Below are 13,742 nucleotides of genomic sequence, written 5' to 3'. Positions count from 1 at the left end.
TGTGAGCGCCATGGTAGCCAAGAGAACATACTTTTGTCTAGTGGAAGCGTTGAGTCATCATAAGGTAGCACACATGGTTAATATGCCTGCTTCAAAGAACGTGTACTAGGCAAATCACAAAGTGCATGTAATGTAAAAAATTTCTAAATAACTCTGATGATTTATGTTCTTTCTGAGAGGGAAAGTACTTTTTTCTAGTGGAAGCTTGGAGTCATCATAAGGTAGCACATGGGTTTAATATTCCTGCTGCAAAGCGCATGTGCATATAATGTAAAAATGATACCACCAATCAAGTTTGCGCCGTGAGCGTCATGGCCGCCAAGAAAACGTACTTTTGTCTAGTGGAAGCTTAGAGTCATCATAAGGTGTTTCAGCCTTTTTGGGAACCTGATCTGAATCAGATTGTTTGGATGATTACTGGCTTTCGAATGCTTACGGTCATTTGCATGCTTAATACAACCATCCTTTGGATCCTGTGGCTCAGTGTAGGCAAGGGGAGGCATGGATCCTGTGGTCTGAGTGAGTACTGCTGTACCATTTGGCCTGGTATATCTTTCATAATAGAGTAGCCCTTGGTTGGCTCTTCATGAGTGGGATTCCTCTGGGGAAATGTAGGCAAATTTGAAGAACCTAATGTATTTCAAGGAGTGTACTCTGCTCACAGCTGCATTTTCCAGTGCTTTAGAAGTGTAGAAAGAACCTTAAAGTGCTGCATTTAGAGTCTGCCATTTGCCCCACTAACTACTTACTGGTTCCTGTACATATTTTATGAGATGCTGAAACCACTGCCATGTGGCATTATCTTCTGATAATACGGCCCCACAGCCTCAATAATTGATTGGCAAAATACCTACTACCCTTTGGCATCTTAGCACTGTGATAAATGTGCCTCATGTCCAATGAGAGAAGAGAGCCTCATTGTGTCCCTCCACCACAGATTCATAAAGATACATATGTGTTAGCACGTTTTCATCCTTCACAGGAATCAATCGCTTCACCAAGGTTGACAGACCTTTTGACCCAGAAAGATTGTGGTGAACCATACATAAATTTACATTAACACCACCCAAACAATTTAAACACCATGTCCAATGTGGCCACGGAAGGAGCCTCCAATTAATGAAAAGTTTCAAAGCTTTATTTTATAATCACAAAGCTATTGTCATGAAGACTGTGTGCAAAATCTAATTATAAAGATAAACAAACACCATTGGCTGCCCAAAGTGATGAAACATATTTAATCTAATTAACATCAACATAATTAAACATTCAAGAAGAATAATACATATCATTAAAGAGATAATCAGTAGCACAGAAACATATCTCAAATCAGACTGTATCAGCATTAGTCAAGCTCATTTAAACAGAATATGCAAATTAGGATTGGGCATTGTCTGCCCCTACAACTAACCAATTAAGAACATGCATGTGTGGAGATGGGCAGAGACATGCAGGCAAAATGGCAAAGAGGACAAAAATAATTTGGAAAAATAGATCTAGGACTATAGATTACTAAGTAGAAAAATAAAAAAAGTGTGTGTCAGCATGCCGGCTTCTATTCAGTAAAAAGGAAAACATGTCAAGGGAAATGAAAGTCAGCAGAGAGATATACTCCTCCTAGGGTCCGCCTTCAAGGATTCCTCATCAGCAAAGCATGTAGATCAGCGGCAAAGTCCATTAGAAGCACCAACAGGGAAGTAAAGAACACGAGCTGCACAGAGAACAGCAGGGTCAAGAGCCAAGGGAAGAATTACACGTGAGATCAAGCGGGTGGTTGGGATAGATGGCACTCTCACTAAGTTTCCACTATATTATGAAGTGTAAGGACAGCAATCAAAGCAACTGGTGCTCAAGAAGGGAGGAATACCACCCAATTTCCTTAATTAATCATAATGTTTTGATAACTTCGAGCACACATCAATTGGACCATGGAGTGTTCATATATGATAGTTTCAGCTTTCACTTCCATGTGAATTCAGCAAATCAGCCAGTGTCTCTCAATTAATTTCTTCTTATTCATAGATTACATAAAAGGGTCTATATGTTTCAATATGAAAGTCAACACTAATACATGTTTCGTCAATGCCGCATAAGTAGCAGCTGACTTCTTCAGGGCTGAAATAGATTCCTATAAAGAAAATCAATTAGGGGAGGAGCAAAACTAGCTTATATACGTTATTACCCAGAATGCTATTGTCACCGGTGATCCGAAAGAAATTTGAAATGTGAAGCGCAACATAGTAGAGGAAGACAATAGAGCACTGTAAATCAAGCTCTGTAATATGTACTATCACCAAAAAAAATCCTCACCAGTGATAAAGATATAAATTAGAATTGTGGTGAACAGCATAGTTGAGGAAAGTCCACAGAGCACTACATATCAACCAAGACAGTTGAAAAAGCATGCTCATCTAAGTCCAAGGAAACACCCTCATTGTGTTAAAATTCACCAACCATAAATTCTTTCTACCTAAAACTTGTTGTCAAAGACACATAATATCCAAATAATAATCTCAACCTGGAAAATAAAGACAGCACCTAGATATTTGTATTTCCTACTAATATACAAATCCTCATTGATCGATCCTTAGTATCCCTCTAACCTTGTGAGCAAGAAATTCCAGATTTGACAATTGTGCATATGTGTGCCACGAATTAACTTGTACATCTCATAACTCATGTACAAAGCAGCATAGCATACAGAACAACAAACATTCCCCATAACCTCATCGTAATATGGACTTCACTCTACAGATTAAATCATCTTTGTCAATCAAAGTAATAGCAGTTCACAAGTTATCATAAATTAACTTTTCAAATGATTATGGCATGGGCTAATCCACTGATCGTCCACATTTGCTCAATGGTGGAATTAAATCAAATGCACAAGAGTTACATCATACTATAAGTAGCACGTAAGCGATAATGTACAAATAAGCACGTTTAGGAAATCTCCATACATATCAAATCTAGACACGACATACATTCAAAGTTGTATTCAAATTTCCTAGCAAACGTACCTCATAAAAATAGGGGAAAGTGCTTCCTGTTGTTCTGGGCGTCTAGCCGTTAACAAAGTGTGGAACCCGAGCACCAGGTTGGAATCCCCTTAAATCAGAAATACTTAACCATAGAGTGTGGTGTTATCCAATTGGTTATGTTCTGTAAACATAACGTACTTAGTCATCCATAGACGTAGCTGACCTATTGGAGTGGATGAACGAATAACAGTCTACCAGCTATGGCACATTGATACCCTATGTTGGTAGTAAAATTACACATGTAAAACTTTGTCTCTTGCTTAAAGTATAGGAAATTATTTGCTGCCTTGTTGATAAGAACAAAATTAAACTGTCAGAAGCCAACACCAATATTTATTCAGGTGACTGCATGGTAACGGTGGTTGTTCTGAATGTCATCAAAAGCCAGCTCATTAAGAAATCACTGACTTAAAGAACTACTAAAAGTTTCTTCCAAGTTATAATAACAGCAGGGCCAGGTCAGATACATCTAACCAATATTTACCCTAATAAATTCTCATAGGGAGCACTATTCTACTTAAGAAAGTCACAAGTCACTTCTCAGTAGTGGGGCCCTATTCCTACTATCAAAAAAGTAGCCTTCTAATAATGTTTAAGACTCCTGTAAGGTACAACGTCAAGAACAACGTATGATGTTACTAGTGTTCATGTTAATATAGAGGATCCACAGGGAGATTGCCCATGAGAGAAGAAAGTTGAATATAAATTGTAAATAAAACCAGGTCCCCAGAGTAGAAAACAGCCAGTGGACATAGCACCTAATTATCTTGGGCATCAAGCCGTGCATTTTTAACTCCTCTTGTGTCAAAACATATATACAGTTACTTAGGCCCTCATTACGACCCTGGCAGTCCGAAAACCGCCAGGGCCACAGTGGCAGTCTCACACTGACGGGCCAGCTGTGAAGACCGCTACATTATGAGTGTGGCAGTTTGACCTCTGTCAAACCAGCATTAGGACAGCCGGGCCAGAGGACAGCACCTACGGACCGGCTGTCCACTGAAGACCGCCGGCGCTATTATGAGTCAACTTTATGCCAGCATTTCCATGGCTGTAGCACCTCCATGAAAACCCTGCCTGAAAGGCTGCTGGTGACAGGAAATTCCTTTCCTGTCACTGGCAGATGACTCCCCCAACACCCCCTTCAATTCCTTGGCCCCCCCCACCCCCTTCCATGAGAGCACCTCACTCACCCCACCCCCTTCTATGACAGCACCCCCTTCCATAACAGCACACCCTCCCCGCATACACGCACACACACACACCCACACGCACCCTGCATACACACATTCACCAACACTCATACATACAATCATTCACTCGCACCAACAGACATGTATTCACACAAACATACCAACACGCACTCACTTCAACAATCACACACACATCCACACTTACATTCACACATGCGTACACACTTACATTCACACATGCATACACACTTACATTCACACATGCATACATGCTTAAATTCACACACACAGACATACACACAACACCCCCCACCCTCCCACCCCCTCTTCTGTTGGTTGATCGACTTACCTTGTCCAGCAAGGAGGTCGTCCGCCAGAGAATGGGACCCGGTGCTGTCACCACCGGCAGCACCCCGCCATCAGGACACCCCCACGCCGTATTACTGCTCGTAATACAGCAGGAGTAGTTTTTTTGGTATGGCGATGATAGCTGTGGAACCGCCGACCACCAGCACGAATGCTGAAGGATTGTCACCCAAATTGTGGCAGAAATCCCTCAGTACTCATAATATGGCGGTCTTCTAGCGCTTACGGCTTTGGCAGTCTTCAGAAAAGAATGCTGAAGTCATAATGACGGCCTAAGTTACAAAACTGTTACATTGAGATTATATCACAAAACCAAATGTGAATCTGAGGGTCCGTGAAATAGAATCACATATAAGGCCAGCTAGATCCACTCTATAAAAAATCCTGTCTATTCACCCAGAAAGTAATCTAATTCATGGTATGTATCGAGACGCTCCAGAACTGCCGTAAGTCTCAAAAAGGAACCTTTCTGTGGACCCTGCTTGGTACATGTACGAGTATGTAAAGAGAACGGGTATCTTTCGTCAACCCATTTAACTGTTCTGAAATGCTCAGCAATCCTCTCTTTTACTGATCTGATAGTGCTCCCTAAACATAAATCACTAAATGTGATGTACAGTTGATATTAGTCCTCGTTGGGTAAACTGGGCTGTTGTTATAAGTAAATTAAGTGGTCTCCTTAGCTATCCTACACATGGAATAATCACCACATTTGAAAAAACCTTTACCACTAATACGTGACCAATTATCAAAATTCAATAAAATGTCAGGTTGCAACACTTGTATTTTCTTAGGTTTGTTCTGGATTCATCTCCTCTTTCAGTGTGAATCCAAACAGTTTATTTTTGCTTGCAACAATCCAGTTTCATTCAACGATGCACAATAGATTTGTCTCAGTCCCATGTGAATCTGCGTTAGTTGAACCAATTTATTTCACATTATGTCCACAGGCCTAATTGTTTTTTTAACTAAGGTCATTTAACTACAAGTCTGTATAATTTGAACAAAAGAGTCTCTTAACACCTTGCAAAGCAGTTCATAAGACCAGAACCAAGAGGAAAATTTCCCATTAGAAAGAACAATGATTCATCCCTTTTACATGGCTGCAAATACGAGTTCTGCAGGCCTCACACAAGAAATATAAATGTATTATTATATTTGTTAATAAAACACACATAATATGCACAATTGTGAATTCAGAATTAATAATATATAATCAGAATATTTAAAACATTTAATTAAGAATTGCAAACTTGTTTAGGCATCACATTAAATATGACAGAAGTGCATTTATTTTTATGTGCCAGTCTATTTATACTCATAAATCGCACATTAAACATTAAAGAACAAATTTGTTTTAATACTAGAAGGTAATCTAGTGTCTAAAGTATACTTTGACATCAGTGAAATCGTATTAGCACATTGTTAAATCCGGTAGGCACAATGGTGGCCACCAAAAATTTAAACGTGAGCATTTTAAAAATGTGTCAGTGCAGCGTTAGGCTGTTAATCATGAAACCTTCTGCTGACGTCTGGGTCACAAAAAGCATTACTAAAATGTACTCTCCAGCATATGTTTCTTCCCCCTTCCCTTATCAAACCACATTGGAAGCCTGACCAAACACATTCCACCTTACTTTCACTAAAGTTTCACTGTCTTGCAGCTCAGCTGACCATGAAGCAAGGTGTTTTTAATGCCAGAAATGCTACAGATGTACTTATCCATGTGTATGAGCTGGCTTTTCCCACTGGAAGCACGTCATAAGGATGGTGTAAGAAAGTGGATTATTAATTGGAGTGGATGGTATTCCACCACAAGGAATAAAGTCACAAACTTGTTAAGATAAAATAGAGTTGCAATCATTTAAACCTAGGATCAATCCCGTGGTAGCTATGGCACAGATCAGACAAGTTTTTAGCAGCAACAAAAACAGTTAAAAAGTCAAAAGACAAAACAATAAAAAAAACACAACCCATTTCTGAAAACAGAGAAAGACTTAATGAGCAAAATGGCATAAAAACTACAACAATCCATTACAACTAATCTGAGGTATGAATTTATAAATAATTAGGGTGACACGAGCCAGGAGAAAGTGAAGCACCAATCAGAGTTACGGTTTATTAGGGCCTAGACACAGTTTCAACCCAACCGTGATGGAGTATGGGTCGGATATACCAAGCATGTTTTCTTGGTCAAAGATTTACCTACTGAGTTAGTCTTTGAAGTGGAAGTCGAAATTCTACTGCGGCAAAAAGCTGCAGGCTGTATTCAACAAAGTACTCTCAACATCTAATATTCGTTGGACAAAGTCCCACTTAAGCCAATGGTTTTGGTAGGAAAAGCTCAGAGTGAGAGAAATTTAAATTCCAAGGCCGCCAAAGTTGCATCAGGCTGATACTTTACACCTTTGTCCGGTCAAGGTTACCTCCTTTGCATTTAGTCTTTTTTTATGTTGCTCGATATCCTCCAACAGGGCAAGCCTGAAGCTGCTTCTATTGAATCCACTCAAAATCAGGCACCTTTGTCGCAAGGCCACTGTGATGCCCTAGAGTTCTTGAAAGGCCAAAAATATCCTAAGTGCCAATTTTTCAGACATTCTGGAACTGCTCCTCTTGAGCCTTTCTAATGATTAAGAGCAGGTCCAGATTTCCACAGGACACCTCAAACAGCAAGTCCCTCTTTTTCTGTCCTTCCAAAGGTCCAAAGAGAATAAAGGTCCCAAAGAAAACTTTTGCAGTACATTTTGACTTGCTTTACAGCAAACTGTTCCAGTGTGGACCATTCTGAGGCAAATGCAAGATGGCAGCACCTCTATACCTTTGGAGGATTCCAGACAGAGGTGTGTTTAGTGAAATGAGGAGCCTCCTCCTCAACTACACCAAACTGGTTCTGGGATCAGCTCTCATTCCCTCTGGGTTGGTGCCAAGCTGGCTACAGAGGGGCCAAAGAACAAAGGCTCATATTTTCAAGGTATCTCTATCCACTTCACTATGAATGGCCAGGCCTCACCCTAGTCAATTTCAGGTTAATGATGTTCCTGAACACTCCCTCAGCAGCTTTCCCTGAGAAAATAGGAATCACATGCCTCACACCCAGGCCTTTGTGCCAAAAGGCCAATGTCATTGTTTCTGCTCTTGGAGCAGTTCTCATGCCTTAATAATGGGAAGTACTGAGAGAGCTAGTTGCTGGACGACTATTCCTATTTAGCATACTGGAGCTTTAGGCTGACAAATCACCTTTCCTAAATATGTATTCACAATCTGATCTCACCACTGAATTTGATGTTAATAAACATTTTTTTTTTAAAGTGAATTCTTTCAGCAGCCTGACTCAAATCTATTACCTAGGGGAATTTGATTCAATATTTAGAAGCAGGGCACATTCCTGTCAAAATGCTATTGGCATTTTTCCTGCACCATAATCTAGGGCCTTAGTCAGAAGTAAAAAATATCAATTGTAGTTAGCCAATTTTACCCATGTCTTAGGGGCTAGAGTACATACCCTGGGGACTAGACGACAGTGCCCCAGAGCACAGAGTTAAAACAACAGCAGTATCATCAACAAAATAATGGGGTGGCCAGGCAAAAGGGGCACATTCTCACAAGGGGGTCAAAACTACACTGCTTAATGAACAAATTGCTTCAGAAAGCTTCCAGGGACTTCTTGGCTGTGTTTGCCTGCCATTGTAGTCACTGCTTTCTTTCATCACAGCTGGTCAGATCTTCCGGCTGATGCACACTGTCTGACAGGAACCTACAGTGTTATCCTCCCCTTTTGTAAACAACATTTTATAGTTGATGATATAATTTTAAATATGACAGTTAAGTAAATTTCACATACAGTTTAGGAACCATTACTAACCTCTCATTGGTTCAATATGGTACTACAGCTATATGGTTGTTGCCTCATTGTACACGTGGAATCATTTCATTATCTTTACTTATAACATCATTATTAGGATATCGGTTTTTAGGCTTAAACCTATAATAACTAATAAAACCTCACTGAAAGGGAAACAACCGTCATCAGTGTAAACATAATAATCACTAATAAACGCATGCCAACCACAAACTAAAATGTCATTCAAAGAAAGGAAAGTGACAGAGAATGAATTATTTTTATTTCTTCCTAAAGAGGACAACATAATGTAACTTTACTATACAAATGATTTAATTATTTTATAAACTATAGAGAATCTGGAAATATTCAAATCATATTTGATCTTTTAGTAGTGTTTAATTATTTCACTGGTTGATGAAATGGCTGTCTCATAAGAATTGTGGCCAACATGTACTATCACATTTACCCACAGACACAGAATGACTAAAAGCCTTTCATACATCAGCCCCTTTTTCTAGTAAGTCAGTATTGATAGCAGGTACGTGGCCAAACACCACAGGTTTCAAACATTCAATGCAAGATTTAATGACGGATAGCTGTGACAGGAGTGCTGATGAAACCCAGATCTTTGTAACTAGGGGTGAATGTTTGCATTTTTCAGCATTCCATCCATCATGTGTTATTTTTGCTTTTGTCACCCTAAGTGGGAAGGGTATGTCCAAACGTAGGTCCCGTGCTCACTGTGCCCCTGGATTCAAGCTAGCCTGGCTGAAGAGGGGTGATACCCCAAAACCGGTCCCAGGATGCTTGTTTCCAGTCCAGGGAGGACCTGGCTTGACAATTTGGGCTAAACTGTTCCCACGGGGAGCAGGGTCAAGAATAATTTGCATATCGCTATGTCCAAACTGGGGTGGCGTGGTGGTAAAAAAAAACTATAGATTAAACCTAGATCTTTGTGACTATGTGACTGTGAGTTTGTGAATGTTTGCATTGTTCAGCATTCCGACCATCATCTGTTCGTTTAGCTTTTGTCACCCTAAGTGCGAAGGGTATGCCCAGACGTTGGTACCATACTCACTGCACCGCTTGATTCAAGCTAGCCTGTCTGGAGGGGGGTGATACCACAAAACCGGTCCCAGGATGTTTGTTTCCAGTACAGTGAGGACCTGACTCGGTAGGTCGGGCTGGACTGTTCCCATGGGGAACATGGTCAAGGCTAATTTGCATATGGCTAGGTCCAAACTGGGGTGGTGTGGTGGTCAAAAAAACGACGGATTAAACCCAGATCTTTGTGGCTGGGGGTGAATGTTTGCATTGTTCAACATTCCATACATCATCTGTTCTTTTTCCTAGTGCTGTCACCATGCACATGGGCTAGTGGTAAAAACATGACAAGACTTTCCACACACCCTAGTTCTGACAAATGTATCTGAGGATACAGGAAAGTAGGTGATTTGATGCATACCATCTGGTCCTGCACATGGCTGTGGGGCTATTATGAGGAGGTGAAGGACAGGCTGTATGCAGCGACTGGTATTTAACTAGACAGTTCAGCCAAAACACTAGTACTCAATGAGTGGAGGGATGGAAGCCCGCCGGAATATATACCAAGCTGCTGATCTTGGGGCTTTCCTTGGCCAATGAGAAATATTGTAAAGAGCTGGGGAGCACACAAAATACAGAGGTTAACACATGGGCGGAGGACATTGATTGGAGGTTTTTGGCAGAGACAAAGATGCCCCACAAAAATGGGAGAAGGTATGGGCTCCCTGACAAAGCTACAAAGTTGTGAATGTCAACCCCTTAACAGTATAAGAAGTATGTACAACCGGGAGACTGATGGAGGTATGTGAATGGGAGGAAAAAGGAAGGGGCGCAAGGGAGAATGAGTGAACAGAAGATGGTCACATGGGGAATGTATAACCTGTCAATCCTTGAGGGAGTCAAGGGTTATTTGTTTGAAAATTCATAAAAAATACTTTATAAAAAAAGACTTTCCACATTGCAACAATATTCATGGCTGCAAGGTATCCCATTGTTATGTGTAATACCTTCAGCTAATCCTGCCCTTTTGTCCAGCTGTCCTTTACTGATGGTTTTTTTGAACCTATTGTTACAATTTTGAGAGCAGCATTTTAAGATCTACCTTTAAAATGGGATGTTTGTTAAAAGATCAGGACTGACTTAGAGTGAGACATTTGCCATGGAGATGCTTGGCAGCTATAAAAGTCCACATAAGAGCGGCACCACCTTAAATGTAGTCTAGCAAAGAGTACAGAAAAGCAGTGGCAAGCATGGTTAATCCATCAAGTTTCCAGAGCCTTGTAATGCAAAGTTTTACAAGGCCTTTAGCAGGATCGACCACTGAAACAATGTCATCATATTTAGTAAGGAGTAGGTGAATGACCCCCCAACTGTGTCCAGAAATCTGTTTATTAAAACATTTGACTATAGCACTCTTACTTTTTTAATCCATTACATTTCTGTAAACCAGTCAGGGTCCTGAGTGTGAGAGATAATAAAATGTGACAGGGTAATAAGATGTGAGGGTGAGTGAGAATGGAATGCACAGACTTTCTATGTTTTAAACTAACATAAATCAATTGGACACACTACCAATGACAAGACACTACATAACATGCATTACTTTTCTTTTAAATTAAATATGTGCTTTATAGCAATCACTGCAATTTGTTTTTGAAAAACACATTTTTATTTAGGTTTTCATGACATTGTCACTGCTACTATCTGAGGCCTTAGTCTGTAAGATTGAATTAACCCGTCTTCTGCATAAACCTGTAACCTGTTTGTGGGGCAGTAAAATAAGTCAACCTCTGCTGTACATGGCCTACGATTAAATTCAATGTAACTTCATTTTCCCCTTTGCCACTCTGAAGGTTAATTTTTAATCATGAATCATGGCCAAGAATCTACTTGGAAAACAGTGAGAAGAGAGCAGCCCAATATATCAGTGTCTCCTCAGACATAAGCGCACACATAGAAGAAAGTGAATCACTCTCTCAGCTGCAAGACAAGTACTGTGTTGGATTGTGGTAGCAGAAATGTGTCGGAACTGTGCTGCTACCCTCAAATGACCAAAGAGAAATCGGGCTCTTTCCCCATCCAAGGGAAACTGCTTCCACAGAGGGAGAAAAGGCATATTTGATAACAAACGCAAAGGGGCAACAACCCCACATTTTACAGAATTGAGGGCCTTATTTACATGGCCTTTGCGCCACTGTTGTGTCATTTTCTTTTTTTGATGCAACGGTGGCACAAGCAGTGCTTTACACTGCTCCACATTTACAAACTGACGCATTGGACCCAATGTGTCAGTTTGTAAAGCCTTGCGTCACATTAAACCTGCTTCAGATATAATTTATGCAAGGTAGGTGTTCCCTTGGGAAAAGTCACACAGAACTGACACAGTGAACTTTACATTTCAGCCCTTTGTTCTGCAACTTCACTGCGTCAGAATTTTAATGCCTGCTCAGAGCAGGCATTAAACTGACGAAGTAGGGAGCTTTCCTCGCATTGCTAGAGTAGCGTTGTTTTTTTTTTATACTAGTCAAGCAATGCAGCAGTTTAGCCCTACAGATGCATCAGAATTTCTGACACATCTGTTAAAATGTGTGCTATGGAACTCCATATAGGGCAGCGCAAGAAATCTGATGCATCGGAACCGATGCATCATTCTTGTAAATGAGGCCCTGAGTCTTCAAAATATATTAGCTAAGACAAGCACTGGAAACTAAAATTTGAGAGGGTGGGAAGGATGTGGACCTGCTACATCACAATCTCTGCAGTTCAGTAGATCATGTGACAATTCTGAGTTAAAGACACAGAGAAGAGCTACATAGGTCTATGGTGGGAAGGCTGGAGGTGGCTTCCAAAGAACTGACAAAGTGGATGGAGGATGCAGAGGGATGCTCCCGGGTGAACAATCTAAGATTTGTCAGCTTTCTGGAAGGATCAAATGGCTCAAACCCTGAGACACTCCACAAGACTTTGGTCAAGAGTTTTCTACCGGAAAACATGAATTGGACTTGCTTTCTAATTAAATGAGTTTGCCACTTCCTCAATCTGAGGTTGCCTCCAGGGACCCTTCTCAACCTTTTATAGCTAGGTTCTTGAACTACAAGGATCTTGATTTGACCTCACAGCAGGGGAGAAAGGGGAAGTGCACTTTAACTCACTAGCTCCCAGGGATTCCCGACTACACCAAAGCAGTTCAGAAGCAGTGGAAACCTTTTGTGCATGCGAAACAAAAAATGCGATTGATGGGGCTAAAGTATATGTTACTGTAAACAGTTAAATTGCAAGTTATCTTTCAAAATAAGGTGCATTTCTTCAGCTCCCCAGAGCTGGCTTAAACCTCGATGGAGGAGGGTTGCCCTTAAGTTGGAAGTGGTTAATTATGGAACCAAAGCAATAGAAAATCCATCCAGAGAAATATGAGATCAAAGGAACAAAGACTGAAGCAACAACAAATGGACCAGATAGCAGTGCAAAGTAGAGGAAACCTCAAAGACTCAAGAAATCAACACCCTTCAAATGCAGGTAACATCAGAATCAGAATGGGACATCGGCTGAAGAAGAAGCAAATTAGATGTGGAATACAGGAGCCGGGAAAGGAAGACGGCAACTAATCATTATTCCTAATTGGAAAAAAGCTAAAACAATGCCAAGACGACAGCTCAGACGATACTTCATGTTAAGGAAGTGAAGGATCGGTGTGGTTACGCGTCATATTAACGTTCTTATATTTTGGATAGCATGCTATGAACCAACATGGAATCTACAAGCATGACAAAACTAGACAACGTTCATGTTACAATCCGCTGCAATCTTATATACCATGGGGACAGACATAACCTCGGACCAACTGGGTCCTACTTGAATCATTACTTGGAAAGTAAATGTTCTATTACACAAAATAAGGCAAGGTGCAGTCTTAAAGAATGCCAAAATGTACAATGTGAATGTTCTGCTCCTACAGGAGATTCCCTTCACAGAGACCGAATGGCCTCTTTGGGCATGCTAGAGCTTTTCCATGGTGGTACACACAGGGTTTGAATTAATTTCAAAGGGAGTAGTGATTCTCTTATGGAAAGGTTTACCCTTCCAAATACATTAAACATCTAAGACCCACAGAGGGGACATGGTTCAATAAATGGTCTGTTGTAAGGTAGGCTGGTCTCATTTGTAAGCATATACGTTCCTCCTCTACTGGCCCTCATGTTCCTGATATGCATTTGGCCAACTCATATTGTGGCTTCCTGAGGGAAGGATTGATTCTCG

This window comes from Pleurodeles waltl, chromosome 1_2 (genome assembly GCF_031143425.1).
Source record: "Pleurodeles waltl isolate 20211129_DDA chromosome 1_2, aPleWal1.hap1.20221129, whole genome shotgun sequence".
In the NCBI taxonomy this organism is placed as follows: domain Eukaryota; kingdom Metazoa; phylum Chordata; class Amphibia; order Caudata; family Salamandridae; genus Pleurodeles; species Pleurodeles waltl.
The sequence above is the reverse complement of the archived record's forward strand: the minus strand, read 5'-3'. Positions refer to the sequence as shown.